Source organism: Ascaphus truei, chromosome 2 (genome assembly GCF_040206685.1).
Source record: "Ascaphus truei isolate aAscTru1 chromosome 2, aAscTru1.hap1, whole genome shotgun sequence".
In the NCBI taxonomy this organism is placed as follows: domain Eukaryota; kingdom Metazoa; phylum Chordata; class Amphibia; order Anura; family Ascaphidae; genus Ascaphus; species Ascaphus truei.
In genome coordinates, this window is record NC_134484.1 from 113,423,951 (window position 1) to 113,437,467 (window position 13,517).

General features: G+C 44.1%; 1 protein-coding gene across 2 annotated transcripts in view; it reads right to left on the minus strand.

Moving 5' to 3' along the window:
- Positions 1-4,117, minus strand: part of RP1 (RP1 axonemal microtubule associated) — a 452,067-nt gene extending 447,950 nt beyond the window's left edge. For both annotated transcript variants that reach the window (XM_075584311.1, XM_075584310.1), the window contains exon 1: positions 4,028-4,117. The gene's annotated coding sequence lies outside the window, so the exon portion shown is untranslated. The remainder of the gene's footprint in view (positions 1-4,027) is intronic.
- Positions 4,118-13,517: the final 9,400 nt, after the last annotated feature.

Below are 13,517 nucleotides of genomic sequence, written 5' to 3' on the forward strand. Positions count from 1 at the left end.
TATGTACAGTATGTATGTATGTATGTATGTGTGTGTGTATGTATGTATGTATGTATGTATGTGTGTATGTATGTATGTATGTATGTTGAAAGCTACAAAGAACAATATTGCGTCTTCTTTGTGGCCGAAGATTCAATTTGATTTCTCCTGGAAGGAGCTTTGAAACCGGTAACTTCACGGTAAGTACCTCATATACCAGGAGATCTCTGGAGATAAAAATAGAGTGGGTGATCTCAGAGGAACCGCCAGGTTCAATTCCTAAAAAAGAAAACCAGGTCCCGGCAGGATTACTGGTTTAAATTCAAGCAAGAGAAGAACATCTTCAGTTCTTCACAGCACGTTTAATAGGCTCAGAAGAGAGAGTGGAACATCTCATGTGATAATTGAAGTGATTAAAATTCACTTCCGCATTGGTGGCAAAGTACAGCAGGTATTTTAACTGCTTGCTAATTGTAGCATATGTCATTAACATAGACCTGGGGAGCTCAAGTGATTGACGGCTACCAACAGGCCAGGCTTTCAGAGCAATACATACCTAATCATGCTGTCTTAGTCTTTTTCCTTACAATTAAGGTGAGGGCTAATTAGTTAAGGATGTACTGTATGTATACTGTATATCTATTTATATAGCACCATTAATGTACAAAGCGCTTCACACCAGTAACCCACGTAACATAATCCTATAAATAACAAATAATACAGATAACACATAATGGGAAGAAGCGCTTCACACAAAAAAGTAACATTTAGGAAAAGAAGTCCCTGCCCTGAAGAGCTTACAATCTAATTGGTAACTAGGGAGAACATACAGAGACAGTAGGAGGATGTTCTGCTAAGTGCGTCTGCAAGGGGCTAAGGTTAATGTATGAGATGTATAGGTTCAGCCATGGAGCTACTCATATGCTTCCTTAAGGAGGTGTGTTTTAAGTTGGGTCTTGAAGGTGGGTCTTAAAGGTGGATAGAGAGGGTGTTTGTCGGTTATTGAGGGAAAGGGAATTCCAGAGGTGTGGGGCAGTCAGTGAGAACGGTTTTATATGGGACAGGGCTTTAGACACAAAAGGACAATTAATTAGAGACATTTGTAAAACCGGATCTCTTTAGGGCTAAGGTTGAACACACCTGGTATACATTGCCTCAGTATATGCCATAAGTACAGGAATATATACGAAATCACCCAGTAAACAATAAAAGAGAATAAACTGCTCGCAGGAAAACATCACATGCTACGTTTGTTTGTGAAGTTTGCTAGAAGTAGTTTCTAAGGACGCAAAGTTTATTTGCCATGACTTGCTAACGCTATTAATTAGAGTTAAACAAATATAAACACAACTAGACTGGGATTGCCATGGTGCTGAGGATAAATAATTCATACTGAAGCTTGGAACTGCCATGTGTTATGAAATAGTGTTTGAAAGCTTAATACATCAAAAAGCATATTTACTTCTGCTGTACGGCTCGCCAAGGCCAATACATATTGTGCAATAACTGTAGAGAGGTAAAGTAGAATTATCCTGTATTCATACACTTTATAAAAATAGGTATGCCACCTGAGGGCTTATATTCATTTTTGGATCATTACAAATCACAAATAAATTACAAAATGTACACCTTGTTGTGACAGTCGCAGTACATTTGTGCCCTTGAAGAAATAAGAAAAATGAATGGGTAGAAAATGGAAAAAATATCAGCTACATTAAGTAAACTCGCCTGTCAAACCTGGATGTCCTGAAAACAGTGAAATAGAAAAAAAATGCCTAATACCGATGTTGTTATTTTAATACCACTGATATCAGGCTAACATAATGTTCACTGGATTGCACACTGATATAATATAACCAGAAAGCATCAACAACAATAAAAGTCGCTTATGGTATTCTTAAACCATAATAATACAGACATTTTGGGGTTTATATATCAAGGCAATTTTGGCACAAAGCCGTGGCATTTTCATCCTGCATGTACGCATCAAAGCATTTTGCCCCAATTTTGCGCCATGTGCCATAGCTTGCACCTTGCAGACTGTCAGTGGGAGGAGTTTGGGAGGAGTTACAATGTGCAGAGATGATATAATATCACATTCTGCCTGTCTCTGTGCATTCTTTCCCCCTTTTTGTACTGAATGCATAACAATTGTTTATACAGTTAGGTCCGAAAATAATTGGACACTGATATAAGTTTTGTTATTTCGGCTGTGTACCAAAATAAATTCAAGTTACAGTTAAATAATGAATATGGGCTTAAAGTGCAGTCTATCAGCTTTAATTTGAGGGTATTCACATCCAAATTGGAGAAAGGGTTTAGGAATTACATCTCTTTAATGTGTAGCCCCCTCTTTTTCAAGGGACCAAAAGTAATTGGACAATTGACTCAAGCTATTTCATGGACAAGTGTAGGCTATTCCTTCGTTATTTCATCATCAATTAAGCAGGTAGAATGTCTGGAGTTGATTCCAGGTGTGGCATTCGCATTTGGAAGCTGTTGCTGTGAACCCACAACATGCAGTCAAATGAGCTCTCAATGCAAGTGAAACAGGGCATCCTTAGGCTGCAAAAAAAAGAAAACCCATCAGAGAGAGAGCAGGAACATTAGGAGTGGCCAAATCAACAGTTTGGTACATTCTGAGAAAAAAATAACGCACTAGTGAGCTCTGCAACACAAAAAGGCCTGGACATCCACGGAAGACAACAGTGGTGGATGATCGTAGGATCCTTTCCATGGTAAAGAAAAACCCCTTCACAACATCCAGCCAAGTGAAGAACACTCTCCAGGAGGTAGGCATATCATTATCCATGTCTACCAGAAAGAGAAGACTTCACGAGAGCAAATACAGAGGGTTCACCACAGGGTGCAAACCATTCATAAGCTTCCAGAATAGAAAGGCCAGATTAGACTTTGCTAAACAATATCTTAAAAAGCCAGCTCAGTTCTGGAACAGCATTCTTTGGACAGATGAAACCAAGATCAACCTGTACCAGAATGATGGGAAGAAAAAAGTATGGAGAAGGCTTGGAATGGCTCATGATCCGAAGCATACCACATCATCTGTAAAACACGGTGGAGGCAGTGTGATGGCATGGGCATGAATGGCTTACAATGGCACTGAGTCACTATTGTTTATTGATGATGTGACAGAAGACAGAAGCAGCCGGATGAATTCTGAAGTGTATAGGGATATATTGTCTGCTCATATTCATCCAAATTCAGCGAAGTTGATTGGACGGCGCTTCACTTTACAGATGGACAATGACCCAAAACATACTGCGAAACAACCCAGGAGTTTTTTTTAAGGCAAAGAAGTGGAATATTCTGCAATGGCCGAGTCAATCACCTGATCTCAACCCGATCGAGCATGCATTTCACTTGCTGAAGACAAAACTTAAGGCAGAAACACCCATGAACAAACAACAACTGAAGTCAGCTGCAGTAAAGGCTTGACAAAGCCTCACAAAGGAGGAAACCCAGCGTTTGGTGATGTCCATGCATTCCAGACTTCAAGCAGTCATTGCCTGCAAAGGATTCTCGACAAAGTATTAAAAATTTACATTTTATTTATGATTGTGTTAATTTGTCCAATTACATTTGAGCCCCTGAAATAAAGGGACTGTGTATGAAAGTTGCAATTCCTAAACGTTTCATACGATATTTTTGTTCAACCCCTTGAATTAAAGCTGAAAGTCTGCACTTCTATTGAATCTCAGTTGTTTCATTTCAAATCCATTGTGGTGGCGTACAGACCCAAAATTATGAAAATTGTGTCAGTGTCCAATTATTTCTGGACCTAACTGTATGTGAAGTGGCATAGGTCTAAAATTCTGCATGAGACGTAAGAAACTGTTCTAACATATGCCCAAACTCTGCCCTTAAAAACAGAGTCGTGTTTCTAAACACACCTTTGTCTACATTAATACACTGACCCTATTACTGTAAGTGTAGTAGTATACACTATGATCAGACACATTTTTAAAAAGGCCAAGGATAGTGAGGTTTAGTACAGTATGATGACAGTGAAAAAGAAAATATGTTGTACCTGGGTTTTCACAGCGCTGGCTCTCTGACTTCATTCATTTAAATGAACAAAAAGGTAGTAACAGCTAGGCAGTCTCTGAACAGCTGTTCTTTCACTCTCCCCCTTTAAGTGAAGGATACAAATGTATTTGCTTGCTTATATAATCACTGCTGTTTGTTGTGCTTAACATTTTACCTCTTGCAACAGTAAATAATGAATGCCACACCTACATACACTTCTACCACTAGAGATATGTATTATGTTAATGCAACAGCTTATCTAAGTTACAGTGAGACACAGGATATTAACAATATCATGTGACCATCCATTGTGTGGTAGAAATATAAGACCCACTGTAAAAAATATTACCAATTCTGTATCAAATAGATCTATAAATTCTGATATATAAAAAATACAATTGTGCTGCACAACACGAAAATACCATTCAGATTAGTAGAGATGGGCGGCATTTTTGGTCATTTTTGGTTCCGCCTCAGATCGGTCGGTTCCTTTAGTAAACGGATCAGTCTCAAAAAGGCCAATCAGCCTTTTTTTAAACTAATACAATAAACATGCAGGGGGAACTGCACATTTAGTGTTTTTTTTTTTTTTACATTATTTACAAAGAACTAAGTTCAAACAGATTTACTAGTGAAAAAAGTTAAATAAATTGGTCTATTTAACAAAGTCTCACCTGTTGTAAAACTTGGGTTAAACAGATGCAAAAACAACATCAGATATATCAAAGGAAAAATTCCCATAGATTTTAATGATTCCTTTTTCTTGAAGTACATAGTGAGTTTTGCATGGGTGTTAACCACAAATCTTGCAGCTGAGATAAATTATTTAATGAACCTCTAAAATACAGTATGCATATTCAAATAATTTCCCTGACTTCTTTATGCACATAGCTCACATGAAAACTAGTGCAGACGTTGCTGCTACAAACTGTGGTAGTTACTCTGATATACTGTTCTAAAGCCAGTAATTCAAGGTACTAATCCTCTAAAAAGCCATTTAATTACATGGAATGCTCGCTCCCTTTCCAACAAGTTCCTCTCCGTACACGACTTATTTTTGTCTCACTCTCTGCTCCTCTGTGCTATTAACAGGACTTGGCTCACTCAGTCTGACTCTGCACTGGAAGCTGCCCTCTCTTATGGTGGCCTTTCTTTCTCCAACACTCTGCACCCTGATGGCAGGGGTAGAAGCGTGGGCTCATCTCCTCTATCTGCCGTTACCGAACTCTTCCTATTACTTTCTCCCTTTCTTTTTTTTCCTTTGAGACGCATACTGTCCAGCTTTTTTTTGCTCTCCTTCTCCACACGGCGGTCATCTATAGCCTACCTACCTCTACTCATCCTCCCTTCTGTCTGTCTCTCACACTTTGAATCCTGGTTCTCCTTCTTTCTCTTCTCAGACTCCCCTGTTCTTCTCCTTGGGGACTTCAACTTCCATATTGATTACCCTTCTCAACCTTGGGTTTCCCGCATTCTCTCTCAAACCTCTTTTTTATGCCTTCACCAATGGACTGCAGCCAACACCCGCAATGATGTCACTACCTAGACCTGGTTTTCACAAAAAACTTTTTCTCTCTCTGATTTCTCCATTTCCCCCTTTCCTCTCTCTGACCATCATTTCATCTCATCTTCTCTCTCACTTCTCCCCTTCTCCACCTCCACCTACTCCTCGTTTCTGCACAGACCTGCACTCTATTTAGCTACCAGCTTTTGATTCCACTTTGCGCTCCTCCTCTCTCTGCTCCAGACTCTGACAACCTGGTCAGGAACTACTACACTGCCCCATCCTCCTCTGTTGATCTACATGCCCCTGTTCTCTCTGCCATTTTGGCCCTTCTATCCACAGATCCTGGCTAAACTGCCACACACGCATGCTGCGATCCTGCACTCGTTCCTCTGATGTCTCTCATACTCTTGCTAACTTCCTTCACTACAAATTTATCCTATCCTGTTTCAACACTGCCCTCTCCCAGGCGAAACAAACCTACTTTTCTTCCCTAATCAACACCCACGCCAACACTCCTCCGTCTTTCACTCTTACTCAGACCACGGTCTGTTACCTTTTTTTCTTCCTTCATTTCACCTCAGGACTTTGCTGACTATTTCAAGACAAAGGTGGATTCCATATGTAGGGATGAGGTAGGAACCTCATATGTGTGTTCGTAGGGAGTGTGGTAGGTTCCGCGGCGGCCGTTAGTACAGGGCGCCGCCATGTTGTTGCGCAATCTTGCAGAGGGCACTGAGAGAGTGGGAAGGTTGCGCATGCGCAATGGAAGCGCGCGAACGACGGGCCTGTAAGAGAAAGGCTCCGTTGAGGAACTACAACTCCCATGAGCTCCTGGGCAGTCACCTTACTTGAGGAGCCAATCAGAAGGCTAGGATGACGCGAGGAGGAAAGGGAAGCGTGGGGGAAAGACCACACTAGGCAGAGGGGATCCGGAAGATAAAGGAGGAGGGTGTATGCATGCAGGGGGTCCGTGACCCGCCTGCATAGGCTAGCTTTACCCCACAGGCCCTTAGGAAAAACCCCTGAACCACAGTAGGATGCTGTGCTGCAGGGACGCCCATTGTGGTAGCGATCAGTCACCTTACTGTGTAGACAGTTAGGGACAAGCGTGCGGAGCAGGTTTGCTGGTGAGCTGCTTGGGACCAGACCGCTGCGCTGTGGACATCCAAGACAAGCAAGGATTCCTCTGATCCTTTTCGAAGTATTACCGGTCACCGCCGTGACCGGAGGGTATTTACATTAAGTGCACCAACACCGGTCAACAGGCGCTGATCCCGCCTTAAGCGTAACTCTTTGAGGACACTAGTGAGTGACCAAAGGCCTAATACACGGAGTCATTCTTTCTATTAGTGCAAGGACACGGTGTGTGGGGCACGCGGTGACGGGACAAGGACATACTCATAAAGAGCGTTGCTGAGCCACTACTGTACAGGACTATACTCATTAAGAGCGTGGCCGAGCCACTCACGTTATAAAGGACATTACCATTTAGCTGAGTTAAGGTTATATTGCATTATAGATTATGTGTGGGGTTATATGCTGTGTGTGTATTAATATGATAGAGTGCTAAGGTTATCGTGCATTATAGTAAAGTTGGTTGCATCATATATGTGTGTGTATATGTTTCTTGCCCAGGGGAATCTCACATCATGGGGATCCTGGGTAAGTGGAGTCGCTGTGCTAATAAGTGTTACCCCAGGCTCCCAGCTAGCGTAGGCTCAGATCTCCTGGAGCCGCAGGTGCGTGCAGTTACCGTAGTCTCTTTAGAGTGTCAGAAAAAGGGCTACACATACATTTAGACATCCCCTCTGTATTCTCCTCACATTCTACACCTCTTCCTAACTCTCCTCCAGCCTTCCTCAACTCTTTTTCCGCTATGACAGAGTATATGTTGCAACTGATTTTCTTTTCTCCCACTTGCCCTTTCGACCCCATTCCCTCCCATATCCTCAAACCTCTTGCTCCAACACTCATCCCTACGCTCACACATATTTTCAGCTCCTCCCTCCACTCTGGTAACTTTCCCTCCTCCTTCAAATATGCAACAGTTATACCATTTCTCAAAAACAGCAAGCTTGGCCCTACCTGCCTCTCTAACTATCTTCCTTTCTGCTTCCTGCCTCTTGCCTCTAAACTCCTTGAACGCCTTGTATTCTCTCGCTTGCTCCATTTTCTCACTTCCTATTCTCTCCTAGACACTCTACAATCTGGCTTCAGCACTGCTCACTCCACCGAAACAGCCCTCACTAAAATACAAGGGCCTCCAACAAAATTATTCTCCTCACTTTTAAGGTTATACACTCTTCTGCCTCTCCTTACATCTCAGCCATAATTTCTCGCTATACACGGTCCCGATGCTTGCGTTCTGCTCAAGGATGTCTTCTCTCTACCACCTTGTATCTAAAGCCCTCTCCTGCCTAAAACCTTTCTCACTGACTGCCCCACACCTCTGGAATACCCTTTGCCTCAACATCCGACTAGCACCCTCCCAATCCACTTCTAAGACCCATCTAAAAACACACCTTTTTAACAAAGCATATGGATAGCTGCGTGGCTGATACTATACACTTCATACATCGACCTTGTCCCCTTGCAGATGCACTTACCAGAACACCCTCCTACTGTCTCTGTACGTTCTTCCTACCAACCAATTAGATTGTAAACTCTTTGGTGCAGGGACTCCTCTTCCTGTTGTTACTTTATGTCTGAAGCGCTTATTTCCATTACGTGTAATAATATTATATCACATGTATTACTGCTGTGAAGCGCTATGTACATAAGTATAGATATACATACATATACACATGAAACACTTGTGTGTTATTAAAATACAGTTTGGATCACCTTGTAATGGAGTAGTTTAAAGCAGCAATCCCCACTTACCATGGTTTTTTTTATTATCCTAAATAAGCCTGTATTATAAGTGCCGGCAACTCACTGCTTCATTTGGACAACTTGCTCCACCCTGCTGCTCCTATGTATGTATAATGTTATTTACATTGCACCAAGAGGTACGCATCTCTTTACAAAATTACAATACAAATAAAGTAAAAACAATGGGGATAAAAGCAGCATTAAATTATAACATAGGGCAAGGGGAGATGCTGCCCCAAAGAGCTTACAATCTAAGGTCTCAATTATACCAGAAACTGCAGAGCTATCCCGTGATGTCATCGTAGCGGTGATTTGTAGCACTACTGCAGGGAGCCATGGCCAGATAATTTCTCTCTCTATCTCTCTGTCGTGTGTGTGTATATTTATTTCCATTTGCTATATGCTTTACTCTGGAGAGTTTTTGTCACTTTTTTTTACCCACCATAACTTAACTAAGTGTGGTGAAACCTATCATAAGCTTCATTTTGCAAAGCCAGTACCCATTTGCATGTAATTTCCCAGAATCCCTTGCTGCTGTGGATGCGCTGTGTGCTGGGTGATAATGGTGAAAGGCAGGGTTGCAGACATGTCTAAGGCATGCAGATGAGCATACAGTAATATTTCCATTTGCTATATGCTTTACCGTGGAGGGTTGTTGTCACTTTTTTTTACCCACCTTAAGTGTGTGTGTGTGTGTGTGTGTGTGTATATATATATATATGTGTGATATTGGCCTTGTGAATCACGTAATGCGGCAGTCGGCTATGAAAAACAAAATCTCAAATCTCTTCATGAGACAGAAGCTTTGCAGCACGTCGCGGTGCTACCGTCGCGATTGGTATGTGCGCTTTCATTGCATTTTATTGTTTTGAAGCTGCGTGGCGTCACGCCATCGCGCACGATTTATGGTATAATCACGACCTTAGTTGTATATTGGAAGACTAACAGGCACAGTAGGAGTAAAAGCACATTTATTAAAAGTGCAGTTCAGGAAGGTCACATGCATCTGGACTCAGTAGTGTGGGCATAAATAATTTAATGAGATGGTTCTTTAAAAAGGTGAATTTTCATCTGGGATTTAAAAATTGAAGGATAAGTTGTTTGATAAACATTGAGCGGAAGACAGTTCCAGTTGGGGAGAGATGAGTGAAAAAGGTTTAAGACTTGAATGGGCTGTAGAGGTAAAAGGTGCAACAATTAGGCATCCTTGGGGCCAGCATAAGTGGAGAGAAATTAGGAGATATAAGGAGGTGCAGAAGTATGTATGAGAATGTTGCAATGTATACAGATATTAATAAGAAGCCAGCAGAGACAGTTCAGGAAGTCACATGCATGCACTAGGAGATTATTCTAACAGCAGAGTTTTGAGTAGAGTGTAGGGTAGAGAGGTATAAATCAAGGAGGCCAGATAAAAACTGTGTTGCAGTATTTGATATGGGAGAGAACGAGGGCCTGCATTAGTGTTTTAGTAGTTGAGGAACAGAGGCAGGGGCGTATCTTAGCAATGTCGTGGAGGAAGAAACAACAAGATTTAGTAATCGTCTATATGAGGGGAGAAAGAGAGTAAGGCGTCAAATGTAACCCCTCTGCAATATACGTGCAAGACTGGATGGACAGTAGTGTTATAGACTGTAATGGAGAAGGGAAGCATGGGGCCTGGATCGGGACGGGGTGTAAGGAGCTCCATCATACACATATTAGATTTGAGGCTATGAATGGCCATCCAGATACACAGTGTTGACAGGCAATCTGTGATTTGTGACTGAACTGCAGGTGTAAAGTTAGGTGCAGATAAATATAGTTGTGTGTCATCGGCATAGAGATTATAGCTGCAGCCAAAGTTGTTCATGAGGTCACCTAGCAGGAACATATATAAAGAAAAAAGTAAGGGAACTAAAACAGCGTTAAGGTATAGCAATAAAGATCCATAGAGATGGAGGAGCAAGCAAAAGAGACGCTGAAGGAGAGGTTGGACGAAAACCAGGAGAGGGCAGTGCCATGGATGCCAAGAGGGTTAACAATGTGCAGTAGAAGAGGGTGTTCAACAGTATCTAAAGCTGAGGAGCGGTCAAGAAGAATTTAACATCCTTGAGATTTGGCAATATCAAGGTTATGAGCAGGGTCACCGACAGCTTTCCCGGGGTCCAGGACTAGTTTCCACCTGGGGCCCCTGCCCCCTGTGTCGGTGGCCTTGCAAGCCCACCCCCCTTTCTCTTACGCACACTCTCGCTCCCCTCTATTCCCACATGCATTTCTCTCCCCACCTTTGTCTCCCTCTTCCCCCTCCCTTTGTCTACGCATCTTACTCTTCCTCTCCCCCTTTCTCACACGCTCTCCCCCTTCACTATCACTCAATTCCACCCCTCCCCCCCACACACACACAATACCCCCACAAAACCTCCCTATGCAACACCACTACACACAATACCCCCACAAAAAAAGCCTAAGCATACACACTACCTCCTCCCCCCCCCACACACACACACAAATACCCCCACCACACACACAAGCAAAATACCCCAAACACACACACACACAATACTCTCACCACACACACACACAATACCCGCTACATAATACCCCCTTTCACACACAATGCCCTCATAAAAAAAAACTATACAAACCCACACATAATACCCCCATTAAAAACCCCAACATACACACAAAACCCACCAAACCCCCCTACACACACACACCAAATTCCCATACACATGTAGCATTGGTGCCCCGCGGCCACCAGAAACCCCCCTCCTTTGTGTCAGCGCGGTCGCGGGTGCCGTCGGAGGCAGCGACGGACCCGCAGGCTGTTCACAAAGGTGGGGGCCAGTGCAGGAGTGCTCGGCGTCCCTGGAGCTCCGGCGGCGCACCCGGCTAGCAGGGGCCGCCATGACGGGTTGCGCGAGCATGCGCGGGATCGCGCATGCGCAGATAGAGGCAGAAAGTTAAGGCAGCCCTTAGGGAGTCGCGCGAGTGCAGGGACAGCCCAGGAGAGGTTGTGGCGGCCATTGAAGACTCGCACATGCGCAGGGCAAGTGCGCACGTGGCCCCAATGCAAAGACAGCCTCCTCAGGACTACAACTCCCATGGGGCATAGCGAGGCAGGCACCAGGTGCCTCATAGGAGCCAATAGGGCTGCAGGATTGCTCTGGAGACAGATAAGATACTTTTAGCGCGCTGAGAACGGCAGTTGGAGCTGGGGAGCAGAAGGGGAAGGAAGGGTGCAGGGAGCGAGTGAAGCTCCTGCACTGCGTAAGGTCCCCCATATCCCAGGTAGGCCCCAACTCCCCACCAGGTTAGTGGGTAAGTGCTAAGGGACGGCCCAAGATAGGGACGCTGCCCTTAGTGAGTGTGTGAGTGCTGTCTTGTCAGGGTCACGGCTGGCAGTGCTGTGAGGCCTGACAAGAAGGCACAGTATTTGTGCAGCACGTTTGCTGTACACACCCAGCAGGTTGCAGTGCGTTGCTGCAGGCGCTGGGAGTACTAGTTAGAGTCAGGACTGGGAAGAGCTAGGGGAACGGAGCAGGCCATTAACCCCTTAGGTCCCAGAGAGGTCCTCACTCCCCAGTTTGTGGTGCTACAGGGACAGGCCCTAGGTTAGGGTCCCTGTCACAGTAGCGCTAGAGTTAGATAGGGACACAGCGGACGCTGCGTTTCCCGTGAAGAGGTTCGGGCTCACGTCGGGGCCCACAGAGACTATCTCCAGGGTGGGATCGCCCCTGGGGTCCGTGTACAAGTAACCAGCTTGGGATCAGACGGAATCACCGAGCGACAGATCCTTTGCGAAGCCAGTGCTGATCCGAGCACTGGAGAGCTCGGGCAGGTACTTTAAAGCCACAAGTGCACCAACTGGCCATTAGCTTTAATAGTGACTGCGCAGTCACCCATATTCTCTCTCTGTGCAAGAAGGCGGGACATTGGGTAGGGATCCTATGGACACGGGGTGGGATCATCCGGTGTTGGGGACGCGTCCTGCGCGACGCCGTAGTCAGTGTCGCCTCTAGAGAGGGAAACCCGTTATTTTATGTTGACAGTATTTGTGTTGTCTGGCTGGGTGCTACTTTCAGCGCTGACCGCCCGGCCTCTCACATGTTTGCCATCAGGATGGACTCACTACTTATGAACAATGATGAGAGCAAGCCAGGAGAAAGGAGCTAGTGACCTGAAGGTGGAATGTTCACATAAGTTACTCAGACTGTGGAGTCCCAAAGACTTCACCCTGTGCACATGAGCAGGACAGTAAAGGGAAGATCTGTAATAAAGGGGCAAGTCTCCGCCGCTGCTGCCGTATACAGATACCACCTGCATCAACGTCTTCTGTCATTATTGGGGAGCCTATCTCAACACACGAGTGTGTGCTCGTGTCAGCAGGAACCCGGGAACCTATTGTCAAATTAAGTTGTTGTATTCAATAAAGGGTTGTCTGGCTTTAATATAAGCCTTTATTACTAAAAGGGATAGAGAGGCTGTTTAATACTTGAAGGTAGATATCCCAAGAAATCCCAAACAGAGTGGGAAACAAAAGCGAGGTCTTGTCTAGTTATTGGCTCAGGCCCAGCACATGGATCCAAGCTACTGAACAAATTAGACTAAAATCTACAAATTTCGTTGGCTGCAGACTTCAGGAATACGGACTTGCTTATCTGTAGTTAGAATCATCTTGGTATTTTTCTTGCAGATCAAACATGCTTGTATATCCACATCAGTGCATACTAACATTTGAATGCTTCTTTCTGGGAGATATGGGATTAACATGCAGGAGATGTCTAAAACGTCCATTGACTTGCAGTGGGATGAGGGAATTCTTTTGAGGGACAGAACAAAGAAAATAATGATTTTTTTTTCATCTTAAAACCAGTAAGTCTCTCTGATAAATGAATGGGGATTAGTGTAAGTATGCATTTGTATAATTAATTGTATATGCAGATTTAATCAAGAGCTGATACTGATTGTTCTAAGGGAGGGGTGGCCAACTCCAGTCCTCAAGGGCCACCAACAGTCCAGGTCTTAGGAATATCCCTGCTTCAGCACAGACCATTCTGTCTGAACCACATATTGAGCCACCTGTGCTGAAGTAAGGATATCCTTAAAACCTGACCTGTTGGTGACCCTT